General features: G+C 42.4%; 1 long non-coding RNA gene across 1 annotated transcript in view; it reads right to left on the reverse strand.

The window, feature by feature from the left end:
- Positions 1–7,526, reverse strand: part of LOC143986609 (uncharacterized) — a 97,226-nt gene extending 89,700 nt beyond the window's left edge. The window contains exon 1 of the long non-coding RNA XR_013276551.1: positions 7,439–7,526. This is a non-coding gene — a long non-coding RNA (uncharacterized LOC143986609). The remainder of the gene's footprint in view (positions 1–7,438) is intronic.
- Positions 7,527–16,521: the final 8,995 nt, after the last annotated feature.

Genomic DNA, 16,521 nt, shown 5'->3' on the forward strand with positions numbered 1-16,521 from the left:
AGTGCTCTGCAAATGTACAACTTGCCAGTGAAAATGTGCAGCAAGTTAACAGGCTTACAATTCAACACTGCCACAAATTTGTGGCAAGCTATCCTTGTTATCTGGGTCCTCTGGCAGCCGGTACTCTCCTCTTCTGCCCCATGCTCCAGAAGCGGACTGTCCCTCAGCGTCCTCGCGTTTAGTGTAAGGTTACAGGCTCCGCATTGGTCTTGATGACCTTAGAGGGCACCCAACTGCCAGAGTATAGGAAGAAGAGGCTGCAGGAACTGGTCAAGCAGCATGGAGGGTGCCCATGGTAGCAGAGGATCGGGTAAGTAAGACTGCTTTTTGTGGCCCCTCTAGACCAAAACAAGTATTTATCGCTTGCAGTGAGGGGGCAGCCCCACTGCAAGGGGGGAATGTTTCCTTTCACTGGCCTTTAGCCTAAAAAAACCTCCTGAAGATGCACTGCTACGTAGCACATTTCCAAATGTTCCCAGAAGGTCTAGCAAATTACTCTTTTATAGTTTTGAGGCTGCCAGAATTGCGTTAGCAAAATGACAGCATAGATCTGTGATTCTTTTGAACCAGGAAAAACACAATCTTAACAAGATTATGGTAAGTGATAGGTAGTCAAGCATATTGAACAATTCACAACTGAACACTCCTTCCCAGATAGCAAGGATAATTTTGCACAAATTTGTGGCAGTGTTGAATTGTAATGCCCCGTACACAAGAGCAGAATTTCCGTCAGAAAAATCTTGGATGGTTTTTCCGACGGAATTTCGCTCAAGCTTGGCTTGCATACACACGGTCACACAAAACTTCCCTGAACTTTCGACTGTCAAGAACGCGGTGACGTACAACACTACGACGAGCCGAGAAAATTAAGTTCAATGCTTCGCAGCATGCATCGAATTGTTTCCGAGCATGCGTAGGAATTTTGTGTGTCGGAATTGGTACAGACGATCAGAATTTCCGATCGGAACTTTTTCCGACCGAAAAATTGAGAACCTGCTCTCAATCTTTGGCTGGCAGGAATTCCCGCCAGCAAAAGTCTGATGGAGCGTACACATGGTCGGAATTTCTGACCAAAAGCTCACATCGGACTTTTGCTGGCGTAATTTCAGATCATGTGTATGGGGCATAAGTCTGTTAACTTGCTGCACATTTTCACTGGCAAGTTGTACACTTGCATAGCAACTGAAGCACAAGTTCTAGTTGACACTCTTCCAATTTGAAGCATATTTGTATGGTAAGTCTCCAGCAAGAGCAAAGTTGCAGTAGTGAGTCTACAGCAAGAGCTCTGCAAGTCTACAGCAGGGAGCAAAGATGAAAATCAGCCACAGTGACCCCTGTGGTGGGATGACTATTGCACAACATAACTTAACCATAACTTACAGCAGACTTTCAGAATGTTTGCAAAGAAATTTAAACTGGAGTCATGCAATGTGAACTTGTGAAACTTGGCAAGTCTAGCAATAGCTTAGCAAGTCATTTTAAACTTGCAGCACAATTGCTTGCTATCTGAGTGGGATCCATAAATCCAATAAATACCACCTCCTTCAAGTCACTGCAGAGTTTTCATACTCTTTTTTTTTTTTTCCTGTTTTTTTCTGCCTTTTTTTTGTTGCTATTTTTATCTTTATTGACGGATATTTACTAGGTTTGTTTGTGCAATTACCAATGAACCAATTGGGCTGTATGCGATAATAAAAACGTCACTTGCTCTCTACTTGTCCTTGCATTAGAAATGTAAATTCCATACGCCTTGGAAAAAGGAGACCTGCTCTCGTGTTATTTTGATCTCGTAAAATCAATAAAAACATTGAAAGAGGAAAAGTTCCCCGTGACCTAAATGAGAGATTTCAATGTATTTATTTATTAAAAATCAGCTCCTTCGATAATGTATGTTACTATAGCTGAGAATCTCTTATCTTTAAAAAGGGAACAACTTTAGTTGTTTCGTTCACTATTATTAAATCTTGTGAAAGGTTTTTTTTTTTCTATAGGTCTTTAATTTAAAAAAAAAAAGCAGATTTGTCTTGTCAGTCTTAACGTCGCAGGAAACAAAATATCCTAATTCGTCTTTCTAATGAAGTTTTTTGTTTTTCATTTTTTTAATGCATGTTCCTTGTCCTTCTCTTTGAAATATGGGAGACTTTCTGTCTGCAAGCGACATTGCAAGTGCAAAGGAAATGCAAATAACTGTCAAGCTTCGGAGTACTTGTTTTGCTAGGATACAATCTTAGCTCATACGATCTTCCCTGCAACGTGATTGGTTGGTGCCGTCTGCTTGCTGACGTAAGCCTGTTGCTGGGTGGAAGACTTTAGAACCCAAGCACTTTCTTCCTGTTCTCTGCTAAACTTGAGGGGGGGGGGGGGGGGGGGTCGGAGATATAAAAAAAAAAAAGAGTGAGAAAAAGAGTTGTATGTTTGCAGAAAAAAACGAATTTCATGGAAAAATTAAACAAAACATGACTTCTACAATTAATATATATGAATATATGTAAATTCTGTATTATTTATTGCATATAATGTATATATACTCTATATATTTATATACAGTATATATAATTTAATTTTTTTAAACAGTTATACAATGTCACAGAAGAGAAAGGGTCACTTTTTGCAAATTCCACTGACATTAGCGACATTGTTAGCTATCACATATAATGTTTTTTGTTTTTTTTTACAGCAGTTTGCTTGCCCTTAGATTTTTTTTTTTTTTACGACCTTATTATTATGGTCTTTCCTAAGCTTGAGGGCGGGGGGGGGGGGGGATAAAAAGTGATAGTGAGAAAAAGAGTTTATTTGCAGAAACTATATATACATATATATATATATATATATATATATATATATATATATTTTTTTTTTTTTTTTTTTTTTTTTTACAGTAGTTTGCTTGCAATTAGATTTTTTTTTATCTGGAGTTAAAAAAAATAATAATAATAATCTGCCTTCCTTTTGTAGACTGACAACGCTAAGCCACTGCCTCTCAATAAACAACAGTGTTGTCAGCCTGCCATGCTAAACAGATCTTTCAGTTGACCATTGGGTTGCCTATGTGGCAGATAATTTTTTATGATTTAATGTTATGCATTTTGGATTTGATATTCATTTGCTTTTTATCAATATTTATTAGTTTCACTACTATTGTTGTGGCTCACTGTTTTCAGTGAGTTTACCCTCACACATTTTTTTTTTTTTCACAATTTTTTTTTTTTTTTTATATTTGTCTAGTGTGTATTGTCACTAGTATCTCACATTATTTAGCTCTGCAATTTTTGTTTTTTATGTTCATTGTTGTTGCTGGCTGCTAGACTTTTTACGTTATTCTGGTAGCGCAATTATATTTTATTTTTATTTTTTGCCTATGTGGTTGACTTGAGAGGCAGCTCAACAGCCTACTGAAATTGAGAGGTAGTGGCTTGGCATTGTCATCCTGCAACAGGAATTGCTGGTACTGCCAGGATCTTCAGATAAGAAACATTAAAAGTGCTCCATTTAAAAGTACCAGTTGTCTGGCTTCCTCCCCGATCCAACGGGTTCTGTGTTTTTTGTGTTACTAACCCAGAACAAGCATGCGCTAGAATTCTGCTTCCACTGTGTGCATGCTTGTTTCAGATCAGCAACTGAAAGTAATGAAGCCAGGGACAGCCAGGTAACTAGCATTTTCAGAGGGAGGTCTGCAATGGCAGATGATATTAATGACATTCATGGATATCCAGATGATGAAAGGAAGGAGCGTTTACAAATGTGAATATGGCACGCAGTAATCAATATATGGAACAGCGAGCAAGTAAAAAATTAACCAAAGAAAAACATTTGCATTTAAAATTACTTTTAAATGATTGTGGTTGCAATGCTCTGCAGGCTCCAATGCAAAAAATAATAAATGCACATTTTTTTAAAATAATTGATGTGGATGCATTTAATTTAATTTCATTTAATTTAATAGATTTTTTTTTTTTTGCAAAAGGTGGATAGAAGCAGAACTAAAGCTGGAGCATGCAGCCAGTGCCAAGTGCTTTGTTATATGGCACAGGTTTAAAGTACAGTTGTGAGCAGATGGCAGATTTACCATTAAATGTTAGTATGAGAGTATTTGGGACGATGGTCTGAACGAGAAAATGTTGACTTTAATGCTATTACATGTATCTGTACTACAAACTCACACAGTGGTGTAACACAGTTTCAGTATGAGGTATGCTACTAAATACTGAAACTCATAACAACCTAACCATTATCTTCATAAAACACTTCATATACATTACTCATATTTAACCACTTCAACTCTCCAGCCAGTTTTAAATGGAATCTCCCAACTCCCATAAGCCAAGCTTTTGTTGAATAACTAAATAAAAAATCTAACCATCAGGATCAACAGGTAATAAAAATAAATATCACACTCCTGTGACCCAGATTCAGCTGAGAGTGGGCTGACATTACAGAGCTGGTCCAGGCTCTGCAGGGATCCTGACAATAATGTTGTGATCTGCCCAGATGCCTGACCAGCAGATGGCTCAGCCTCACAGCAAGAGAGATTCTGAGCCAGCTGCGCCTGCCCCCTCCACAGTCTGGCACTCCAGTGATCGCTGAAAGGGCAGAGTACACAGCGGACCCGAGAACTGAATGATCAGCAGTCTTTGATAACTCAGTTCCCGTTGTAAAGCTGTAGGGTGACAGCTGCAGCCCAGATCGGTGCTGCAGCCATCTAGGTTAGTATAACTGTATGTTTTTTTCACATCCCACACGTATTGTATTCCAGTGCTACTGTGCATAATACAAGAACCAATTGCAACCAATCAGTTTGCAATTTACTGGAGTCAGAGCAGTAAATGATCACTTATGATTTGTTGTTTTAGGTTACAATTTAGGCCAATTCCAATAAAATACAAATTTCAATAATAAACAATAAGAACAAATTTTCTGAGGGGAATTGTTTCTGGATGCACTAATTGGCTATTAACGTTCATTAGATTTCATTAGATTTCACCCCACTAGCACCACACCGCTGGTTGGATGGCTCATTGAAACATTTGTGATGGGAAAGAGGGACTCAATATAGTGTATTGGAAATATAAAAAGGTTGGCAAAATCAAATATATTATAGTGGAACATCACCAATTGCTTGATGAGAAAGAGGGACAAAATGTAACACAAACTATGTAGGAAAAAGCTACTCACCTATCACGCCCTCAATTGCTTGGACAATGAAGAATCATTATGCAAAAAAATATTGTTTAACCAGATTTCACCACTTATTTTCCTTTATACCAGCTTTTCCTATAACAAATGCAAAAACTTAGTTTGTTAAACAGAACATTATAAAGGTCTATACATTAGGCCAAAAAAAAAACACAACTAATGAGGAAAGAGGGACTTGAGCCCATAGAGGAAGAGTCCCTCAAAACAGGAAATAATAGGGAGCTATGATTGAAAGGTTTCTTAGTATGGTCAGGGATGCACCAGCCATTGCAGAGTACATGACCTGAGCAAAAAGTAAACCTAAATATCAGTGATTGTATTTATTATAGAAGTTGACAACTAAGGATGCTGGAATCTAGCTCAGGATCCTGGGGCTGGAGTAGGGTACCCACGTGTCCTGGATTGCCCGGGATTGTCCCTTAATTCATATTTGTGTCCCGTGCCCCGGGCACCTTCATTCTGAGACAATACAGTGTCCCGGAATGAAAAAAAAACATATCGCCACCCTGATAAATATTGCCGAACTGGTTGCTAGGGCGGCCGCCTCATGTCTAGCAACCAGTGACGTTGGCTGAGCGAGGCTTACCCAGAGCTGCTTTGCGCTGAGCATCGCTCGGAGTCCACCCACCTCCTCTCCTTCTCCACCTCCGGTTTGCCAGCGGTTCTGCAGTGGTGTGCATTCAGATCAATGGGCAGGAGCGTTGAAGGAGCGGTGTATACACGCGCATCTTTACCGCTCCAAAGATGCGGCTTGCAGGAGTGGTCACCACTGTTTGTTTTTTTCCCCAAAAATTGGCAAAAAAAGTATCAAAAAATATCTTTTTTTGGGCTCGCGTGGGTACAGGGAGGGGGGGGGGGGGGTTCCCTGAATGGCAGCTTGGATATGTGGTCAGCCTAGGCTGGAGCCAACATTGCTCCTCTCAATGTGACTTCACACACATTGCAATAACAAAACAAAAGTACTTGGAGTAAAAGTTCAGGTGTTTAGATATGTATATGTGAACTTTTTACCCTGTCAAAGTATCTGTAATTCAGTTCAGTGGCTGTGTGATTCTCACACCTCTGCCATGCTGTCCAGATAGAAAGCCGAAGCTGGCCATGAACTATTCGATTTTCTTTAAGCATGGGTAGATGAATCCCCCTGTCGCAACCAGCAACAGTTGTCAGAGAACCTGGACAGAGACTACATTGGATTGGATGCAGTCAGTTTTCCACCCACCACTTTTGATTTTTCAGTTGCAGGATGTCGGGCGGGAAAGGCCAACATGCCCACCCACTAAGCTAATTCGAGCCTGTTCATCAGGAACCAGCCAAAATTTGTACAGTCATGTATAGCCACTTTTACTGTACTGTTTGCTGGTCCAGTTTCACTGTTTCTGTGGTTACCAGCCTGTTCACTGAACTGGGGTGATGGTGGTGATATATTGTCTAGGACGCAGACTGGAGGTGGAACTCTAGAAGTTGCAAAGCAAAACCAAAAAATAAGTTTGTCACTAGCAAAGCTGTATAGATCACAAAACTGTATTTTCTTTTGTCCTGAAGTAAATACATAGCTGATATTTAGGACACGTAGCTGTAGTAGCCATAGCTACTATGAAATAGTTTTGGAGAGCAGTCATTTCTGGAGCTGGGACATCTAAAGTCATCTGGAGTTGAGGGTTTTATTTAGACTACTGAGCGACGCTTGATTTCCACTGCTGGATTTACTGTGGGGAGAAATCAGGCAAACACAAAGCTCTACAAGCCTCCATATGTATGTATAACACCTTTATAACCTGATATTGTGAACAAGTATAGAAACTGTGAAGGAGAAAAGCAAACCAACCCTACTCATCCATAACAGACATCATATGGTACCTTCCCTCATCTCGCTTTGGCTAAAGGAATTCATGACTAAAGTCACCCAAATACCTAATACATCCTAGCACCCATCTCCCATAATGCAGCACTCTGCATCTGAGTGGCCAGCCACCCGCTACAAAGCGTTGCTTGAATTTTGGGGGCTTCAATTGATCCTGGCAGCAGAGGAGGTAAGAGCTGGAATCTTATGGGAATTTTTTTAGGCTCATTAGCAAGCCTGGAATTTCACTGCCAGGGCTACTTTGGAGAAGTATTGAGATTCATTTGTTTCCTACACTCTACGGGGTCACATTTAGAAGGACTTTTTTTTATTGTCTTCACTTAGGTTCTTTATTTAGCACAACAAGACTACCCACAGTCTATTAAAATTCTCATAAATACTTACATTTGTTGTTTATCTCTAGCATTGCTTTTGTGGGCCTGTGCTTCTAAGTGTCCACCGGTCGCTAGGGACCATGATGTTACTGGGCAGCTGTTTGAAAAAACAAAACAATAGTCAGTACTTCATGTAAGGGGGCCCTCCAGACAGTCAAGTCCTAATGAGATTCAGAGTAGACATCTCTTCAGTCTTCTCACGAGATCAACTGGGAGTCTCTACCACCGACGACCTCCACTATTACACTGAACGACCTTGCTGGTTTCTTCAATTCGGGGAGAACCAATACAAGGAAACAGGCAGAAGAAAGTGCACCAGCCTAATGCATTCCCGTAGGACGCTTAATTGAATAAATAAAATTAATTCCAATATACTCTCAAAGGTTAAAAGGTCAAGTGCATGTAACAATTTCCATCACACCACCAGACACATGTCCACCAGAATGGAGCGCACTCTTCCTCAGAACCCATTTGGTGGACACATGTCTGGAGGTGCAGTGGGAAATGTTACATGCACTTAACCTTATTGACCTTCTTTGTGTGTATATTGGAATTAATTTTATTTACTCAATAGAAAGTCCTGCAGTAATGCACTAGGCTGGTGCGCCTTCTGCTTATGCTTATTTTCCAGTATTGGGTAGCTGTGAACTATAATTCATGTCCAAGAGTCATTCTGTGCAGTTCCTGGTCATATAATTACTCACCTAGCAAGCTAAAGGAAACTGTAAATAAAACCTGTGTCTGTGTCTAGCCTTTTACCTGAAGACCAAAAATTTTAAATCTATTTTTTGGTATACTGAAACAATTCTAAGTTGTTTAAATTTTTCTTTAAACTATGCCATGTACTATGGTACTAGGATGCTTCAGCATTATTTTTTTAAACATATTCTGCTTGTAATTTAAAATAAAACTAAAATGGAAAAATGGAGCATAAAATGGTACACAGAGCTGGATTTCTGCCTTAGCAACATAAACTATACCCTAAGGCTTTAAGACTGCCTGGGGGGAAAAGGGATGGTGTCCCAGTTCATACATTATGCTGCTCATCATTTGTAATACTTTCTCATTTATAATAAAGAGTTCCAGGCTGCCCTTACAGTACCTTATTTTTTTTTCCCAATAACAGTTTTTATTTGTCATCCCAGCAGAGAATAGTACAAGAACAGAACACAGTAAGCTCCAAGTAATACTGAAACATGATCTCCGTGCTAGATCATACCCAGAACTGTTGGGTAACATATGGAGTTTGTCACGGCTGAGGTGTAAGCTTATAGAGTAAAAGAAAGAGTGTGAAAAAAGAGAAAAAAAGAAGGGTAGGGGAAAGAGGGTACTTGGGGAAAAGATGAAATAAAGAATGGTAGGGAAATAGCACAAATCAGCTCATCCACCGAAGTCCTCCCGAAGATGCCACAGCTCCCAGACCTTATCATGTGTTTCCAGCCTATCCTGTATTCTAGCAGTCATTTTTTTCCATTAGCTCCACATCTTTTATTCTGGTGTACAGGGCATCTTTGGAAGGTGGGAAGCTCTGCTTCCAGTTGAGGGCAACCAAACAGCGTGCAGCAGTAAGGATGTGTCTGAGTAGTTTCTTGTGCGGTTAGGGAATTTGTAGCAGTGATGCACCCAGCAGGAAAAATGTTGGCGTCAAAGGGACCGGCACCTCAAATAGGCGGGACAACAAGTGCTGTGTTGTATGCCAGAAGGGCACCATCAGGGGGCAACTCCAGTAAATATGGTAGAGAGTACCTCTATCCCTTTGACACCGCCAGCATCGGTCAGAGCTAGACGGATAGATGGCGTGGAGCACGTCTGGAGTCAAGTACCAAAAGTAAAGGATTATATAGGCATTTTCCTTGTAACGTGTGCAATAGGAGCTCTTAGCTGCCTGGGTCCAGATCGTCCACCACGTCATCTCATGGATTTCTTCTTCTAGTATCTTTTCCCAGCGGAGCATATAGGCATGTTTACCCTGATTTGGCATAGAATAGGCATTAAGTAACTGATATATGTTGGAGATCAGGCCCTGTCGTGCAGATCCATCCAAGATCATGCGCATGAAAGGGAAGGTGCTGACAATTGTAAATTTTGAGCAATGGTTTGGGCATAGTGTTGTATTTGCAAGTATCCATAGAACACCTGGCTAGGTAACTCATGTTTGTTCTGAAGTTCAGCAAATTTTAGAAGCCTATGAGTTCTAGGGTCCACCAAGTGTCCAAAGTGAAATAAGTTCCGTGTCGCCCAAGGTGAGGACATCTGGTGGGTGAGACCAGCAGGCAGCCTGGGGTTACAGATAAAGGAGGTTAGGAGTAATTTTGCAGACCAGAGCCCATGGTTGCGGGATAGTTTGCGGAAGAGCATCTGAGTTGAGACATGGATCCCAGGAGCCTACTCGGGTCCACCTCCACATTCGTTTTCCAAAGCTGTTCGGGTGTATGGGTGCCAACCATAATTTTTCAATCTCCGCCCACTTACTATAAGATCGTTAGGGGAACCAGGAGGTTATAGCGTGCAGTTGGGTCACTTGGTATTACTTTATCAGGTTAGGGAACGCTAATCCTCCATCGGATCTGGACGCCATTAATGCTTAATGGAGAAACCTATGACTCTTATAATTCCAAAGGAAGCGTATCAGATCCACTTGGAGAGTTCTCAATGCACATAGGGGACAGGGATGGGCAGTGTTTGGAATAAGTATAAGAGTTTAGGGAGAATGGTTATTTTGACCGAGGCCACACGCCCCAAAAGGGATATGTGGTGGGACTTCCATTTTTGTAATAGTTCCCGTATAGAGCGAAAAGGCGGAGGAATTTTGCTTGGTATAGGGTGGCGAAAGTCGGTGTAAGGGAACCCCTAGGCATAGGCGTCGCCAGGGGGTGGCTATGAAGGCTGGAGCCCCGAATCTGGAGCCCATAGCCCCCAGTCTCTTGCATCCCTGCCTAACCAGAGGGTCTTGCCTGGGGCGGGCAGGTGGCATTAGAGGTGGAGGAGATGAGCGGGTGGATGAGCAGAGATGACATCCTCTCTCTCTGTCCGCTCCACATCACCACCTCACAGCCGGGCCACTTCAATGTGGGAGCAAGGCCAACTACTTTATATATATTTATTCCTGTATAAGATGTTCTTATCGTATCAGGCTGTAGCTGTCAAAGGTTTCTTTTCTCATTAGTAACTTGAAATTAACTATCTTATCTCTGTGATTTATATGCATTTCAAGGACTCGAAACAACTCTGTGTAACTTGAATCTATTCTACTTCTAAGCAATCTTTTTCAAGCATGCTTTAAATGATTATAAAATAAGAATCTAATTTCTCTAATGGCACGTACACACAAACAATCTATTCGTCCGTGTGTGGGCTCCGGCGGACTTTTTTCTTCTTGAAAGAAGACTTGACTCAAAATTTACTCGGCTGTCCAGCGGACAATCCGCTCATCTGTGTGCTAGTCCGCTGGACTTTTCAAATGAACGGACTTGCCCACACACGGAGTAAAGTCCATTAATTTTGAACGTGATTTCAGGTATGACGGGACTAGCAAAGGAATTCAATGTCGCAGCCTCCATGGGCGAGATTGACACCTTGTTAGCCCTGTCCCTGGTATGGGTTTTAAGGGGAAACCGTACGCTGAAAAAACAGCGTGGGGGTCCCCCCAGAGTCTATACCAGACCCTTGTCCAAGCACGCAGCCCAGCCGGTCATGAAAGGGGATGGAGACAAGCGAGCGACCCCCCTCCTGAACCGTACCAGGCCTCGTGCCCTCAACATGGGGGTAGGTGCTTTGGGGAAGGGGGGCCCCAGATCCCGGCCCCCCACCCTATGTGAATGAGTATGGGGTACATTGTACCCCTACTCATTCACCTGGGGCTAGTCAAAAGCCTCCAAAATCAACCGGATACCATCGTCCCAATAAGTATATAAGGAAAAAACTGGGCATATAGCTCAGAACAACCAAAAGGAAAAAACCTCAGAGAGATGAGTTTCCTATTGGTTCAGTGGGAACAGGGACTATTGCGGTATCATAAATTAATGTGAAACAATCATTAAAACACGATTACATTTTATTATAATTTGATCCATATAAAAGATAATACAAAGACATTGCTGTAGCAGAACCACATTATTAAATCCAATCACAGGACCCAATTGGTTCAAATTCTAAACAATTGGATGTTTTACGGAGATACAGAGATGACGCATAAGTCCGACCGGTTTCGCGGTACTAAGAACACCGCTTCCTCAGGGAACGTCACTTTTATAAATCTAGTATAAAAAATATATAAATATAAATATACAATAATTCCATACAGAGTATCAGTAAGATTTTACAAGAAGGAGAAGTAACAATAACAGCAGTATTTAATAATCAATACATCAAAATTGCATTAAGAAAAACAGTATTGGATCATGACTCACCCCTGGAGCTCCCAACCCACAGCAAACGAGCGACCTATTTCGAGACACCCTCAAAACAGGGTGCCCCCCCTAAGGGCGGACACGGGGGGCAAAGTGGAGAGACTCTAATCAACGCATAAAAGGACTGAAAAAGATAAATAGGTGCAATGGTCCATTTAGGCGATGTTCAATAGAAAAGAAGAAATATATAAGTATCAGAGACCATGGGCTGATAAAATAAAACAGGGTAAAGGAGTAAATATAGAGGTAAACAGATAGGATCTCTCATGCCGACAAAGGACACCCAGTGAGCCATGGTCAATAAAGCAATGTGCACCTCAAAGGATTGCAATTATTTAAGCAAAAGACATACCCCCAATCTGTCTCAACCAAGCAGGGATCAGTCCGGGTCAGGCAACCTGGTTGCCTGACCCGGACTGATCCCTGCTTGGTTGAGGCGATGGTGGACGGGGATCTTGTGCTATGCAACTCCCCGCCCAGTCACGCCTCTAGACACTCCCCCTGGTCCTCCGTCTATGGGGGACACGTTAGCCGTGCGCACGAGTGAACCCGCGCATGCGCCGTGATGCAGGGACAAGATTAAGGAGCGCACAATTGCGCCCTGAATACTTCCGGGTTGGGGGTTTAAATGGCGCGCTCGAGATTTGAATCTTTAGAGCGCTGCCTGTGTGGAGACGAGCAATGCATAGGACCTTTGAGCTACAGGTAATGTCCCCTCGTTTTGACTCTACATATGACCTAGTCACATATATCTTTTTGGCTTGCCTAATTGACTTGTTACTGGCTGATTATGCTTATTCTCCACTCTTAATCAGGAAAAATCTGTAATTGAAATTGTGGATATCCTTTATAGAAAACCTTGTGACACCTTACAAGCATTTGATTTAACTATCTAACAGATTGGGGGTATGTCTTTTGCTTAAATAATTGCAATCCTTTGAGGTGCACATTGCTTTATTGACCATGGCTCACTGGGTGTCCTTTGTCGGCATGAGAGATCCTATCTGTTTACCTCTATATTTACTCCTTTACCCTGTTTTATTTTATCAGCCCATGGTCTCTGATACTTATATATTTCTTCTTTTCTATTGAACATCGCCTAAATGGACCATTGCACCTATTTATCTTTTTCAGTCCTTTTATGCGTTGATTAGAGTCTCTCCACTTTGCCCCCCGTGTCCGCCCTTAGGGGGGGCACCCTGTTTTGAGGGTGTCTCGAAATAGGTCGCTCGTTTGCTGTGGGTTGGGAGCTCCAGGGGTGAGTCATGATCCAATACTGTTTTTCTTAATGCAATTTTGATGTATTGATTATTAAATACTGCTGTTATTGTTACTTCTCCTTCTTGTAAAATCTTACTGATACTCTGTATGGAATTATTGTATATTTATATTTATATATTTTTTATACTAGATTTATAAAAGTGACGTTCCCTGAGGAAGCGGTGTTCTTAGTACCGCGAAACCGGTCGGACTTATGCGTCATCTCTGTATCTCCGTAAACATCCAATTGTTTAGAATTTGAACCAATTGGGTCCTGTGATTGGATTTAATAATGTGGTTCTGCTACAGCAATGTCTTTGTATTATCTTTTATATGGATCAAATTATAATAAAATGTAATCGTGTTTTAATGATTGTTTCACATTAATTTATGATACCGCAATAGTCCCTGTTCCCACTGAACCAATAGGAAACTCATCTCTCTGAGGTTTTTTCCTTTTGGTTGTTCTGAGCTATATGCCCAGTTTTTTCCTCATTCACCTGGGGGAAAAAAGTGTAAAAAAATGAAGGAAGAACTAGTAGCAAAGCTAACTGGTAGGCAAACTTTTCTATAGCTAGTAGTATTTAGTATTTAGTTACATTAAACTGAACTTGTTCTCTAATGTTAAAGTTTTACTGCTCATCCAAGAAGCTTACTTAGTCTTAATGGGTATCAGGAACATCCCCCAACATTTATATTATTATTATTATTATTCAGGATTTATATAGCGCCAACAGTTTGCGCAGCGCTTTACAATATGAGGGCAGACAGTACACTTACAATACAAATCAATACAGGAGTGATCAGAGGGCCCTGCTCGTTAGAGCTTACAATCTAGAAGGGAGGGTCAAGTTGAAACAAAAAGGTTTTAACTGTGGGGGGATGAGCTGATGGAGAAAATGAAAATACAGTTAGGTGTGGGTAGGGTAGGCTTCTCTGAAGAGAAGTGTTTTCAGGGATCGTCTAAAAGCTAATAAAGTAGGAGATAAGCGGACAGATTGGGGTAGGGCATTCCATAGGATTGGGGAGGCTTTGGAAAAGTCCTGGAGGCGAGTATGGGAGGAGGTGATGAGGGAGCTAGAGAGCAGGAGGTCTTGAGAGGAACGAAGAGCACGAGTAGGTTGGTATTTAGAGACTAAGCTAGTGATGTAGCTAGGGGGCAGAGTTTATACCTACATGGGTCACCAATTTCCATGGAATGTGTCATGGCAGATGTTGATTGTCCAAGAATATGAAGGAAGTTTTGAAAGTCTATGAAAGCCACCCTGTTACTGTTTCCATAATCCAGTCCCATGGTGTTCAGACTTAAAAAAAGATTATTTAATTAGAAAAGGGCAGTTTCATAAACGTTCACAACTTGCGTTAATACATCCTGGACAATTACCATCTGTCTGAGAAATGGTTCAGTTGAATGGGACTAAATACTACTAGTAAATAAAGTTACCTGGTTACTTGTCACCAGATGCAGTTTGTCACTTGCCATCAGATGCAGCACTCACTTTGTCACCGGATGCAGCTTGTCACCACATATTCAGTGTTCACTTGTCTCCAGATGTAGCGCTCACTTATCATCAGATGCTGTTGTCTTCTTGTCGCACTGACAATACTAGCAGAAGGAGAAGGAGGAGCAGCAGCACCTCCCTCTAGCCCTCACATGCTCCAACGACAGCGCTCCGAGTCTGGGCAGGCTGGCCTGGTAACTCAGCTAGCCCCGCCCCCGCTTGCTATGCTTGACAAATCGCAGAGGCAGATCAGAGCATGCGTCTTCCCTGGCCAGTAGTGTCACTTGTCACCAGATGCAGTTAGTGTTAACTCAGCTAGCCATGCCCCTGCTTGCTTGTGTCACTTGTCACCAGATGCATCGCTCACTTGTCTTCAGATGCAGCTTGTAACCAGATGCAGCTTGTCACTTGTCTCCATATGCAGCTTGTCACTTGTCACCAGATGCAGCTTGTCTCTTATCAACAGATGCAGCTCCCACTTGTCACCAGATGCAGATTGTGTCACTTGTCACCAGATGCAGCACTCACTTGTCACAAGATGCAGCGCTCACTTACCCCAGATGCAGCACTCACTTGTCACTAGATACAGCGCTCACTTGTCACCAGATGCAGTTGTCTTCTTGTCACACTGACACTGCTAGCAGAAGGAGAAGCAGCAGCACCTCCCTCTATCCCTCACATGCTCCAATGACAGCGCTCTGAAGCTGGGCAGGCTGGTATGGTAACTCAGCTAGCCACGCCCCCCCCCCCGCTTGCTATGCTTGGCAAATCATGGAGGCAGATCAGAGCATGTGTCTTCCCTGGCCAATAGTGTCACTTGTCACCAGATGCAGTTTGTGTTAACTCAGCTAGCCACGCCCCCCGCTTACTTGTGTGACTTGTCACCAGATGCAGCACTCATTTGTCATCCGCTGCAGCTTGTAAGCAGATGCAGCTTGTCACTTGTCACCAGACGCAGTGCTCACTCGTCACCAGATGTAGCACTCACTGGTCACCAGGTGCATTTTGTGTCACTTGTCACCAGATGTAGCACTCATTGGTCACCAGATGCAGTTTGTGTCACTTGTCACCAGATGCAGCGCTCACTTGTCACCAGATGCAGTTTGTGTCACTTGTCACCAGGTGCAGCACTCACTTGTCACCAGATGAAGTTTGCGTCACTTGTCACCAGATGCAGCACTCACTTCTAACCAGATGCAGCTTGTCACCACAGATGCAGCGATCATTTGTCACCAGATGCAGCGCTCACTTGTCAAGATGCAGCTTGTCACCACAGATGCATTGCTCGCTTGTCAACAGATGCAGCGCTCACTTGTCACCAGATGCAGTTGTCTTCTTGTCGCACTGATGCTGCTAGCAGAAGGAGAAAGAGGAGCAGCAGCAGCAGCACCTCCCTCTATCAATCACATGCTCCAATGACTGCGTTCCAAGTCTGAGCAGGCTGGTGTGGTAACTCAGCTAGCCATGCCCCGGTTGCTATGCTTGGCAAATCGCGGAGGCAGATCGGAGCATGTGTCTTCCCCGGCCAATAGAAGACAAGGAGGACAGACTGAGACAGGGGTAGAGGATACCCTGGATGCTGTTTATCCAAGAGTGGCGGCCGGCATCGCTGCTAACACTATCACTGCCAAAAAAAGACCCAATGCCCAGGACAAATTCAAATTATCAAGATTTTTACCGTGACACATTCAGACCGGGACAAAGGTCTAATTTCCGGAATTGTCCTAGGGAAATTGGGACTGTTGGCAAGTATTAAAATGTAATTTCCAGAGCTGAATTTTCATTAAGTGTGTGATTTACGAAAACTGCAACAGAGAAAATTTAAGCAAATGTGGAGCAAAGCCTTACAGCAAACAATCGGATTTCTTGCATCAATAGAATGTGAAACCTAAATGTTTTGTAAGAGCAACTGTTCCACACAC

The sequence above is a fragment of the Lithobates pipiens genome, unplaced genomic scaffold, assembly GCF_037356315.1.
Source record: "Lithobates pipiens isolate NorthernLeopardFrog02 unplaced genomic scaffold, aLitPip1_a1.2 Scaffold_17, whole genome shotgun sequence".
NCBI classification, from domain to species: domain Eukaryota; kingdom Metazoa; phylum Chordata; class Amphibia; order Anura; family Ranidae; genus Lithobates; species Lithobates pipiens.